The sequence below is a fragment of the Acipenser ruthenus genome, chromosome 4 (genome assembly GCF_902713425.1).
Source record: "Acipenser ruthenus chromosome 4, fAciRut3.2 maternal haplotype, whole genome shotgun sequence".
NCBI lineage: Eukaryota > Metazoa > Chordata > Actinopteri > Acipenseriformes > Acipenseridae > Acipenser > Acipenser ruthenus.
Window position 1 is genome coordinate 89,584,844 of NC_081192.1, and position 13,097 is coordinate 89,597,940.

The 13,097-nt window shown below is 34.8% G+C and overlaps 1 protein-coding gene and 1 pseudogene across 2 annotated transcripts in view; both read left to right on the plus strand.

Moving 5' to 3' along the window:
- The window catches only part of LOC117400093 (POU domain, class 6, transcription factor 2-like), a 124,550-nt gene that overhangs the window by 22,530 nt on the left and 88,923 nt on the right, over positions 1–13,097 (plus strand). The window lies entirely within an intron of this gene.
- LOC117400250 (elongation factor 1-beta-like) lies at positions 4,860–5,389 on the plus strand (annotated as a pseudogene).

Genomic DNA, 13,097 nt, shown 5'->3' on the forward strand with positions numbered 1-13,097 from the left:
CTTGCTGCTTTTACCTTGCAAACACTGCTTATTCAGGAAATAAAAAAAGAAAAGAAAACACAAAAATCTTACCTACCTACCTACCCACCCTATTTTTTTTTCCCAGCATAACCCGAACCACACATTTTTTATTTGGCCTAATAGTCTTTCTTCCATTATGTTAAATGCAGCAATACTTTTTGAATGCAAAATTGGGCGAATAGATTCCTTCTTTTTCCAATAGCACCCTGTGGTATTGATAGTAAAAACTAGTTTAGGCTATTATTAAGGGCCTGGGTTAAATACAAAATAAGCAGGGTTTCACCAACGGGCTGCTGCCTTGACACGATGTGGTTTTAGTAAGCTTTCACTCCTCAGGAGACTGAAGCAGGCTAGCAAATAAATAAATAAACAACATAAATTAAAAAAGCCTTTCTTTAGACTCTCTAGGAAAATGGATAGGTGCCTGGCTGAACTGGTGTGGGCCGATGTAAAAGAACACAGACCGTGTGTGCTGTATACCTGCAACCACTTTGCACATTTTGGAGTTGCATTGTATTTTCTTTCAATTTCAGTAGTGTTAACTGTTTGTCGATTGGGTTTAACATTGAGCTGAAACCTCCTGGTACATGCAATAGCTTACAATATAATTATACTTAGGTTTGTCTTTAATTACTAAGTGCCAGGCAATACCATCAAAATAAACCAAGTAATACAATTAGACAAAATTATTTGATAAAACGTTTTTGTCAATGTGATAACCTGAATAATATTGAGAAAGACATCATAAAAAAATGACCTTCTAATGTTATTACTGAGTTGTGTCTTACTTCTATTACATGTAATGATCAAAAAGTGCCTTTGCTGGACTCATACAGAAGCACAAAAGCTATCTTAAACATCATCATATGCTCGGGAACTTTTGTCTAGGATTTAGAATATTGTGTGCCAGGGTGCCTCCATACTGTACAATATTGACGTAGGGAATAGTCAGGTTAAAAAGAAAAAACATTAGCATCTGGAAGGTGGAAAACATAACATTGATATTCCAGTAGAAGAATCAGTTGTAGTTGTAATAATAACAATAATCCCGTACATGTACATTTTCATAGCTATGAATATATGTTCAGGAAAAAAATGCAGTATGTTTGTGGGTGTATGTTTAATATAAGGCATTACAAGTTATAGCTCTAACAAAATCTGTTCATGTTAAATTAACATTATACTAAAACAATCAACTTTCTATTTAATATAGGTTTATATGAATCGAATACAAGATGAAAGTGCAATAAATTCCATAACCACCAACTTATGCTAGCAATGTATAATAATACAAACAGTTCTTCAATGTGAAATTTGTATTGCCGTTTTAGGACTTATTACAACATTGCTATAATGCAGTTATAGTGCTGAGTGTACTTACTGTACCATTCCAGAGCATTAATATGGAAGAAAACACACACACACACACACACACACACACACACACACCCCAACTCCCCACCCCCCCACACACAAACACACATATATACTGTTTAGTTAAGAGCCCGACAGAATGCTGTGTCTAGGCATGTGTCACTGTGTGTGGTAATTCCTTTCAGAGCTATACACTAGCACTAAGTGAAATCAATGGCCAAACAATCTAACACAATTGGTCACATATTGATAGAATTAAACACTGCTGTTAACGTGACTTGTCATTGATCTGGTAAAAAATGAGTTCATGGCAAAAGCTGCCTGGAGCTGTATACTATTGTACTGCCAGAGTTTAAAAAGAAAAAAAAATGGATTTCACTGTTTACAGCAGTTTTACTTTATACTGAATAGACAACATAAGAAAGGTTTATAGATTATTGCAGCACCCATTTCAATAAATGCTTCATTAACCCATTTATACCCCTTGCTGCACAGTTTCTGTAGAAAAGGACACCGTCTTAGATTTGGCAATGAAAAAACATCCCGGTACCTTCAGTACTGAATGATCTTAACAGTGGAGGATCTAAATATCACCACTGATTAAACAAAACATTAAAATAGAGCATTCCCAAAGCTTACACAAACCAATACACAATGTTACACATTTTGGTAATTGGTGAAAGACTCCTGGTGGTCAGCTGATTTACTGTTTTCATTTTAAGATCGTTGAAGGATGAAGTTTATGTGTTATTGCATTTTTTTAAATAGATAATAAAACATTATGCATCTAATGTATTAGTTGTACCAGTATTTACAGCTGCATAGAGAATATGTAAGTTGCTGTGCTGGGACTAGCTGCACTGTATCCTAATATACATTCGTAGCAGATTCAAAATATTGCTTCAGTAGGTTACATATTATATATATATTATGAAATTCTTATGCCTCGGCTTTCCATTTAACCCTGTCTGGTTTATGATTGCTCATAATTTCACAAACTTCTGTAAACATAAATCCTATAATGTTTAATATTGCAACATTTCTGGTCTACATATAATATCACTGGTGGATCTGATTTGGTTATGCAAAAAAACAAACATTGGACACATACTTCATCTGTGAAGAATGAGCAGAATGCACATGCAACGCTTTGGACTCAATCAAAACAAAGAAAGTAAATACAGCTAATGTGAAACGAGCATAATACCTTGGTTATCAAAATGATTTAGTTTGCGGCATGAACTTCTGTGATTTACATACTTTGTAATTGAAAAGGTGAACAAGTTAGTTGTAACCAAATAATGTGTTCTGGTTGTTGTTTGAACCCAATATAGTTCTGACATTTCTATAGCACTAAGGAAAATTTCCCTGACCTTCGGATGGATAAACCTTTGCTTGTGTCAAGCCTTGGTATCGAGTAATCCTTTCATTCTCTTTCATTTTCTGAAGAGTAGATATTTAGAAGCCATTATGATTGAAGGGGTCCCAGACTGCTGCATTATTACTGTGTCTGAAAAATGTCCAAATAGCTTAGTATTTGAACTCCAGCTAACAAAACCAAATCTGTTTTCTTGATTCTCCTGATGATAATGCACGCTACCTTTTTACAGCAAGTTAGTGTTCAGGAACCATATATTGTGTTATTATTATTATTATTATTATTATTATTATTATTATTATTATTATTATTATTTATTTCTGAGCAGACGCCCTTATCCAGTGCGACTTACAGTCATAAACAAATACATTTCAAGAATATTATATGTAGAACAGCCTTTCACACTCAAGCAATATTATGTTTATGGATGGTACAGCAAACCCCTCCATTGTACACATGAGTACACACTTTCTGCACCATTTGTAAATGTGAAACAGCTTGGAGGATTGGATCATTTTGATGCCAATAAAAGCCATTTGCTGTCATCAAATCGTTTTACGAATCAGCTAAAGTGTATGAAAGCTGTGCAAAACAGGACTGCCGTCACTGTACTGCCACTGTTGTGAGCCAGTAAACCCACTTTTAATAATGGAGAAAAAAGCACAATGTGCCAGAATAGCACAGTTATAACTTAACATTAGAAAGCTTTGATGCTGACAGGCAGTGTTGCATTGCTAACCCATGTGGTGGGACGGGATAAGAGCTAAAACGCTCTTAAAGCTCTTCCAAATAGATATAATCCTTGAGCACAGTTACTACTCACCTAGTCTCCACCAGTTACACCTATAAATGTAACTGGATAAGACACAGAGATGAAGGTCCGAATTTATAAAGCACATTGAATTTACCAACGTGACAACTCTCAACTTTTCAGGGGTGTCCCAAGGCTGTCTGCTGCTTTATCAACTCTCATATACAATACATGTTAAGTCCAAGCTTAATGACCCTGAAAATATCTCTCATGACATTACTTAATTGATTTTCACATTCACACAGGCGGTGTACTTTTGTATTCCCAAAGCCGCCTAGTCCTGTAAGGCAGTCACAAATCAAATGCTGTTGTTCTGCGCATCAGCAGGAGCATTGGACACTGTAAAAAATGCATAACTCAGCTAGGAAAATAGAAGCCTTGAAAAGCTGATGCAAATAGCTTTCACATTATATTGCCTGTGTTATTGCAGAGAATGCTTATTGTGCCAGTCTTTGGGGACAACCCCTTTCAAAAGATTTAAATTTCAATAAACAGATTATGTGCTTTCACAATATACAGTTAAGTCCTACGTAATGAAATGGATGTAAACTCCCTGGACGTTTTTTTGTTCTTTTTTAATTTTGTAAATAATATTAAGAGAGGTCCTTGGGAAATGTGCTAATGCATTTATTTATTATTGATTTTTTTTATTTTTTATATAACATTACCTGTTATTGCAAAGCCAATTAAAGTGACTTTGGATTTCTTTCATAATGAAACAAACGCAGAGAGACTTTATTGCACACTCTCACATCCAGTTAGAAATATATTATTAATGGCACAGTTAAATAAAATACATTTACACATATATTATTTCTAAAAGTTGTTGCTATGCATATAACAGAAAGGTATTAATTCCCTTTTAAATATTTAAAAAGTATGTGTCTACAGAAGACTTCACTGATCAACTCACTGATTTCTGCAGTGCTGGCTTAGTTTTGACATTTCCTGACAATAAAATAAATAAATTAATAAATAAAGCAATGTCCGTGTCAAAATGGCACACTAAAAATTAGCAATCACAGTGTGCTTTTTTATGTTTACAGGTGGCAGTCAAAATTTCAGACAGCCAATCGCAAGTGTTTCAAATTAAAGGCATAAGTTTCATTCAGAGCATGTACTGACTACAGACACAACTTGTAAACAACAGTAAACTATTATTTACTGTTTTGGCCACAACTGTAGAAAGAATACTATTGTATTTATATGCAGTCCTAGTGCAGTCTGGATGGTATGCAAATCCTACTTGGTTAAAAAATTATACTTCTACTATGCCATGCCCTCCACTGGTACAACCATATCAAGTCATACTAGAAAGAAAAGGCAAGTCTTCCAGGAGTGAAGAAACCTCGTGGCATGTACATGACCCGCTGACATAGCAGACTCCACTGCAGTCTAAGGATGAAGATGAAGATGACAACGTTGATCTCTTTGGATCTGATGATGAAGAGGAGTCCACAGCTGCCAAAAAGTTAAAGGAGGAGCGTGTGGCACGGTACGAAGCAAAGAAATCCAAAAAAACAGCTCTTATTTCGAAATCCTCCATTCTGCTTGACGTGAAGCCATGGGACGATGAGACCGACATGGCGAATCTGGAAGCGTGTGTCCGGACATACAGATGGACGGCCTGCTTTGGGGGGCCTCCAAACTGTTTCCAGTTGGCTATGGCACCAAGAAGCTGCAGATCCAGTGTGTGGTTGAAGATGACAAAGGGTGTAGACCAGCTGGAAGAACTGATCACTGCTTTCGAAGACCTTGTATAGTCCATGGATGTTGCTGCCTTCAACAAGATCTCAACAAACTGAATGACATCATTGTACAGACAATAAAGCACTTTCAAATGGAAAAAAAATACCACAGCTGCTACTACGACTACTACTACCACATAATAATAATAATAATAATAATAATAATAATAATAATAATGATAGTACTACTACTACTACTACTACTACTACTAATAATAATAATAATAATAATAATAATAATAATAATAATATAAGGACTATCGCCAGAATCCCCAAATGTTAATATAGCCTTCAATGTACAGTACATTGTGTTGATGTTGAAAGCAGACAAATAATGCTTTTAATAAATTGATTAATTTTCACCTTGGAAATTATCGAGTTCATCGAATAAGGCCCTGCTGCCAAAAAGCCAACATCATTTATTGTAAATGAAAGGCCATGGTACAGCAGATGAAAGAAACATGCAGTACTTTGGTTGTTCATAAAGGATGTTGTGTCCATTGTATCTTCCTCTGAGGATTATACAGGAAACATACTAAGCATGCTGTATTGCAGGGAGCAGCAGTGTAACAACTTTCCACAATATTTAACAAAAGGAAAAAGACAGTGGAAGAAAACCAGTAGATTAAACTTTACATTGGAAGGAAATGTGAGTTACTAGTTTTATAGGTCTGTTAGCTTCTGACATTGCAATAAAGGTTTATTTATGTGTATACAGAGGGCGCAATTCCATTGAAACATCATTTTAACAGAGGTTTTATTTACTGCAAAATGATACATTCCAATATAAATCAAAGAGATAATTGATGAGGGGTGGTAAGTAAGATATGTTACTTCTTATTTGCTCTAGGACTGCACTGTCATCTGAAAGAGAATGTTGAAAGAGCAGCAATGTGCTGTTAGTATTAATAACGTATATAAAGGAGTTCACATAACTCTCCCATACACTAATTGTAATCCAATGGCTTTTAGCAAAAGGCTGAACCCTCAAGACAGTTTTCTGTTGGCAGAATATTCTCGAAGCTAAAGATTAGGATCCAGCTGACTGTATTAACGGTGTAATAGTTTTACATTTTTAGTAGTGAAATCACATTTAACCAGAAAGTGGACAAGGTCTGATCTGTTCATGGAACAAGCCAAGTCTAATATATTTTCTCAGACATTTGTTTGAGGTATGTCCCATTTTCTTCTGAAGAACGAGTAACAGAGATTATAAGTCACATTCGTACTAAAATGTATTAGCAGCAATTACACTTATAATTTCGCTGAGAGTGTAGATTTCACAGTCAGAATGTCAATGACAAAGAATTTCAGACATTTAAAACACGGCAGAATCTACATAAACGGATTAAATATGTGAATATCAGCTTTTTGTCTGTTTTTCATTTAAATGGAATTACTCGTAATATGTTTAAGTGTTTGGTGGCTACCTCTAATCAAGTTTAGCGTGTATTTTCTCTCGCACTCTTTTGTATGATAGACCCCCTGACACAGTAAAGGGTGCAGGATAAATACACTCTCAACTTGATTAAAGGTAGCCACCAAACACTTAGAAACATACATGATATGTTGAATGAAAATGTATGCTCCTGTTGCGATTGTGTTTGCCTTCGCAGTTTTTTTTGTTGTTTTTTTCCATAGCACACTGTGCAGTGGTAAGAACATGTGTATGCCTATGCCAGGTACAATCCAATATTTCCTCCTTTTAACATCAGGAATCAAAATAACTGCACCCTAACTTTAGTGTGTGCTTTTATTGGTTATTTTCCTGCAACATGGAACATTAGCTTTGGCTGTCTTGAGCTCCTATGTCAAATAAAAGTACCTCACCTTAACTATCAATCGCTATAAGTTATCCAATATAAGAGTTTGGCATTTCTAATGAAAATGCTGTTTCTTTGTTGGGTGGAACTGATGTAAACACCTATAAAATTATATTTTACTTTGTGATGTTACTTTATTAAAAAAAGATTTAAAATTATTAGTCTTATTCCTGTTACAAGTCTATTCAATAAAAACAATGCATTATTGATTTTCAGTTGGCAGACTTATTTTAGTAGGCAACTTTTACCTTTAAGATCCTTTAAGAGAATGTCTTCTTCTTAACGTAACATTGTTCAGCAGGTTTCATTCGACTTTATGAAGCGGCATTAGTTAATTATATAGGGTGATAAAAAACCTTTGGCCATAGCTGTGTATTTGAGTATACCCGAATCCCTCTCTTGAAACAGTAAAGACCAGGGAGAGACCCTTACACTGGCATATGACTGTACCTCCAGTTCACAAGTCTTTTGGAAGAGACAGACCTCAGGTGATACATATTTCACTGAACTCTTTTCTAGTTCACCAGACAGTGTTTCCTTGGTTATGGCAGAACATTGCCACAAGGTGCTAATGGGAATGTAGGAAGCAAACAGCCATATTAAAACATAGTTGGTACATTCATTCAGAATAATCCTATTGTCTTTACCACTATTGGTCTAGTCCATTTTAGAAACATTTCTTTCAAAGGATAATTTATATTTACATTTTTTAAACTATTATTGTTCCTAGCTGAATTTGGCAAGCACATTTTGGTTTTATTATACTGAGACTCCTAGCAGAAGAAAAGTATAATTTAGAGTAACCTTTGGCTCTGAGTAGCTAAGGGAGGGATCAGCTGGTCAACATAACATAATAATGCTGTTAACGGTCCAGTTTTTAATAAGTGACCTTTATAACAGGGTTTTAAAGAGCTAAATGCAAACAAAGGGGTTGAGATGTTTTATAACTGATATCGGTGCTGTATGAGTGGAACCAGACAAGAAGCCGTTTTGGATACAGATGTAAAAACCTAAACAGGCACGTAAAGTAATAGTAGTTGTAACACACTTAAGATATTAAATTTAAAAACTCAGTATTATGTTTTACATATCGCTCTCAAACTCCAGATTTGTTTAATTACACAAATTCAAGGTAAGAGGGCGTACCTTTTCTTTTCATTTCCACATAGGTCTGTCTGATAGGTATTTGCTGATTTAAGTTTTAATGTATTCTTTCTCAGCAGGTATCACAGGTAATATTTTTCAAGAGCTAAAAGTCCAATAATCATTTGATATGCCAACTTTATATTTTCAGTGTTTTGCAAAAGCCTTGGACAACACCTAACAAGAGAGGTTAAGACTGAAAATTTGGAGCCCTTGAAATCCTGACTTTGAAACATCCCTAGATGTGTTTTGCTGTGCAACACCTTCAAAGTGCTTTTCCATTGAAAGGCTATAAACAAACAGTATTTCTGGACAATTTTAATATTGTGAGGGAGATAAACTGTTCTGGATCAATCATATACAAATGCTGGCAACATTTATTTTTTCTTTTTTTTTCTTCCTTTTGGGCAATGCTGTTTGTAAGTTGGAATTGGAATGATAAACTACAAATAGAAAGTTGTAGCTTTTCACAACAAGTTGAAGAAAATGAAATCTGCTTTGTTGAACTGGCATTTTCCTATCCCAGTGAGAAGTAATGAAGTGAATAAAATGCTAGATGGAGACAAAATGGTGCAAACCCAATAATGTTCCCAGTACTTTTCCCCTTCAGCTCCATTCATGACAGCCATTGTTGAATGTTTTAATTTTGATCTATCATGGTTAATTTAAAATATTATGATAATAGATTATTAATTTTGCCCCTAACGATTGTTTTATGAAGAGATGGTTCTAATAAAATGCAGGTGAATGCTAACATGAGGTAAATCCCTCGGATCTTTAATTTGTTTTATGAAATGTCAGCAGGTTCAGCACTTTTATTAGCTGGTTTCAAATCAATTTACCTTTAGGCCTTTTGACAGAAAAAAACAAGCAAACGTATTCCCAAAGCTGTGGCCACTGCCGCGTGCCTAAAGGGGAGCATATTACAAATTAATCAGATTTAGTGTTTTTCTGCATATCCGCTCGGCAAATTTATTCTTTAATTGTTTGGTACAATGTTATTATGATTGACCCTCGGGTACAAAAAGAGCAATGAAATGACTACTGTGTAGAAGTCAATTTTATTTGGACTTTTAATATGTGGAGATATTTTTATTCGTCCATTTGCATTATTTATAGTCCTTCCTCCATAGAGAGCTTATTTGGAATTGCCTTTTTTAAATTAAGTAAAAACATTGCTTTCAAAATCATAACACAGTGGGTGAATTGCAGGGTACCAAATTTAGTCCACTTGATGTGTCTAACTAGTGGATTAAGCAGGTTTAGTGCACTTGATTGGACTAAAGTTAGTACACCTTCTAATCCGATTGCAGCGTACCAGAAGTTAATCATCACAGGTAGATCATCTGCCAAATCAGACTAAACAAGATCCCGATTGCAGCATACCAAATCAGACTCATGATGATCATGTTCAAGTGAATTAATTTAGTACTGTGAAGGATAAGACTAACTCAGTACGCTTGTTTGTCCGAAGCATTTACTGCTTAAAATGTCCTTGTGATAGGGTCCTGGTATACTTGCCTCAGGTAGCCGAGGAGAACACAGACGAGACTGAGGTAGAGAGATTGACATTGATACGCCGACACAGGCGCACGGGATTTAATCAATAAACATAAACAAAAAGTAAACAATAATGTCATGTGACGCTACCAGCGATGGTAGCGCACAGAGGACGATACATGACTGTACAAACACTCAAAATAAAACACAATACAACAAACTATAAATCAAAGGTGTCGTGAAAACGGCAGGCCTTGCAGCAGCCCCGATCACAGTGATCTCTATGTTTTTATACTAACGCTCTGCCGAGACACGCCCACCTGCCTGCTGGAACAGCTCATTGCTTTCAGCTGCTGCTCCACGCAGACAGGTAATCGTCCCCGGCGGAGCGCAACATCAGTTAAACAATTAATGAAATCAATTTACAACAAATAATGCAAAAATATACAATAAAACTACATATTTCCCCATGTGTAGGGCTTCTGCCCTGCCACAGTCCTCTAAAATGACAAGTACATCTCAAAACTTTATTCAGTACATTTCTTATGTCCGTCTTGTTCGGGTAGTCAGATCTATGAGAATAAAGTCTTGCGCATTCCATATAGGCCCTACATTTTAAATAAACTTTTTAATCATGTACCTTAGATACCATTTTCAGTTTAACACAATACAATTTCAGTTACTATGCTTTAACTATAAACAACTAATGGTCCATTATCACGCAATTAAACATTTCTGTGCTGTGCAGCAGTGTCGGCAGCTTAAATGCAAGTACAGTCAGATCTGACAGTTTGAAATGTACACAAAAAATGATATTTATTTTTATTTAAATATGTTTAATGTAATAAAAATGCATCTTTCTTTTTGTACAGGGATCCCTTTATATATTTATCTGACACTGAATTCCACATATCGGATTAGTAAAGAAGGGTTTATACAGCTATAATTTTAGGATTGAGAAAAAAATAATAATTTAGATATTTTATTTAACATCATATAGTCAAAGAAACTACAAAATGATATTGCAGAAGTCTACCAAAAGTCTATAACAGTAGTACAGTGTTTCATGTTAGATTTCGAAATGTCACATTTTTCAATTTGTCAGTTTTTTAAGTATATGAAAACTAAAAAGTGGTAAGTAATTTAATATATTAACGTAACATTATTTAACAGGTTTCAATGACTTTATGAAGTAAAATTAATTCTATAGTGATACAAAACTTTTAGCCGTAGCTGTAGGTTAGTCCCCATTTTCGGTCTAACTTGTTCCACTTGTTCCGATCAGTTAAACCAATTACCGGGACCATCTGTTTGGTGCGCTGCAATCAGGATTAAGTTAGTACAGATATGCAGGATTTTCTAGTCTGCATTTTAGTCCACTTGATGTGGACTAAATCACTGGTACGCTGCAATTGACCCAGTAGGTTTACAGTAGGTCACTGCTGAAGCAGTGCTGTAACCAATTCAGTTGGACAGCTCGATACTTCAGCCACAAGTAGGGCATTATGAGCCATTCATTAGTTGGGCCATGAATCACATGCACCTGCCAATTTCAATGAAACAAATAAAAGAAAATAAATAGTGGGCTGGACACAAGAGATGGAATTAATAATAAAACAGTCGCCCTGGGCTACCACAATTGGGCCTATGCTAATAGATTTTGAAACTTATCATTTAAGTAAAGCATCCTGACTGCAACCAATTATACAGATTATATGTAAAGATATCATATAATAATACAAATCATTGGTTTGTATTGTCGTAGGGTCCTTAGGGGCTTGGTTCACTGAGAATTGTTGGCGTGTGCAAATGCAAAATGTATTCTGTTTGAGCAGTGCATTTGGGCAGTTTTAATACAAATTGAATACACATGAAACAGCAATTCTGGCTTTTTTTTCTAAAAATCACAGGCAAACACCAAAACAACTGTTTTAAAATCAGTTTACCTGGTATTAGTAACATAATTGCACGCCTACTTATGTTAATACACTGCTGTCGATTGCAGCAGCCATACAGTTACGAAAGGCAGTGTGTTTAGATTAAATATTAAAATGTAACTGTTTTACTGACTTTATAACAGAGCAGTCCATTGTTTTTAGACTTCAATGTATAGACCTGATTGGATAAATGTTATTTGTTTCATTTATTACATTTGTTTAAATAAATCATCCATATAAAGCAGTGTCCTATTGAGGAGAGCAGCTGTAAATATTATTATCATTATTATTATTATTATTATTATTATTATTATTATTATTATTATTATTGTAAAATAGAAGTGTGGTTGAAGTATATAGTAAACTATGTAGTATTACTTTCACAAGTTTATACACTAATTAGTTAAGAAATACATTGTAATACTATAGTATTACAAAAATACTAAAGTGTGGTATTGTACAGTGTTTTCTCTTTATATTTGTTTTAGACTTTCCCTCCTTTCACTCGTTTCAAACCACAGCATATTTTCCTGTCCACTGTGGTCTGTAAGTTATTAAATCCTAGATATGCAGTTTGCTGTGTATTTTTGCTTTTTTAGCTGTTTTTTTCAAAATGAAATGCATTTACACTTTAACGCTGCACCAGGCTGTTTTTATGAGTCCTGCTGAGTTCCAGGCTAGGCTGAAGTTCAGATGCATAACATGTTAATCTTAGACTAATAATACAAAGTGTGCCATTAGATAGGTAGCTCTATTTAGCACCCGGAAATAGAGGATGCTAACAAAGATGGATGTATAATTAAATTTAAACAAAAAAACAAAAAAGTGTTTAAAAAGGACTGTAAATTAAATATTCATTTGAAAAAATAAAAATAAAGGGAATGATCCAGGGCACCCATTTGGAGCTCACGGGTTTAGTAGTAGTCATATTATTATTATTATTATTATTATTATTATTATTATTATTATTATTATTATTATTATTATTATTATTATTATTATTTGAAAGTGCTACGTAAATTGTGAACTGTGGTAGATTTAGCAGACAAGACTTTTTTTTTTTACATCTCTAGCAAAGGATGGTTGCTATAACTGTATTTAGCCAGTTCAATACTTGCCTAACTGGATCTTCATTGTCTTCCTGACCTATAGACCCAGAAGTGTTGAACCAGCAAAGTACACATTCTGTTACACCAGGTATACATAGAAAAATCCCTTTGTTTAAACACACATCATCAGAAAATTAACCTGCATTCTCAAAACAAGGGTTTACAGTGACCAGGACTGAGCTCATTCCTCATATCCTGCCAGCGACAGAAAAAGTAAAGGAGAAACTTTCAGGATCTTCGCCTAATGTTGTGG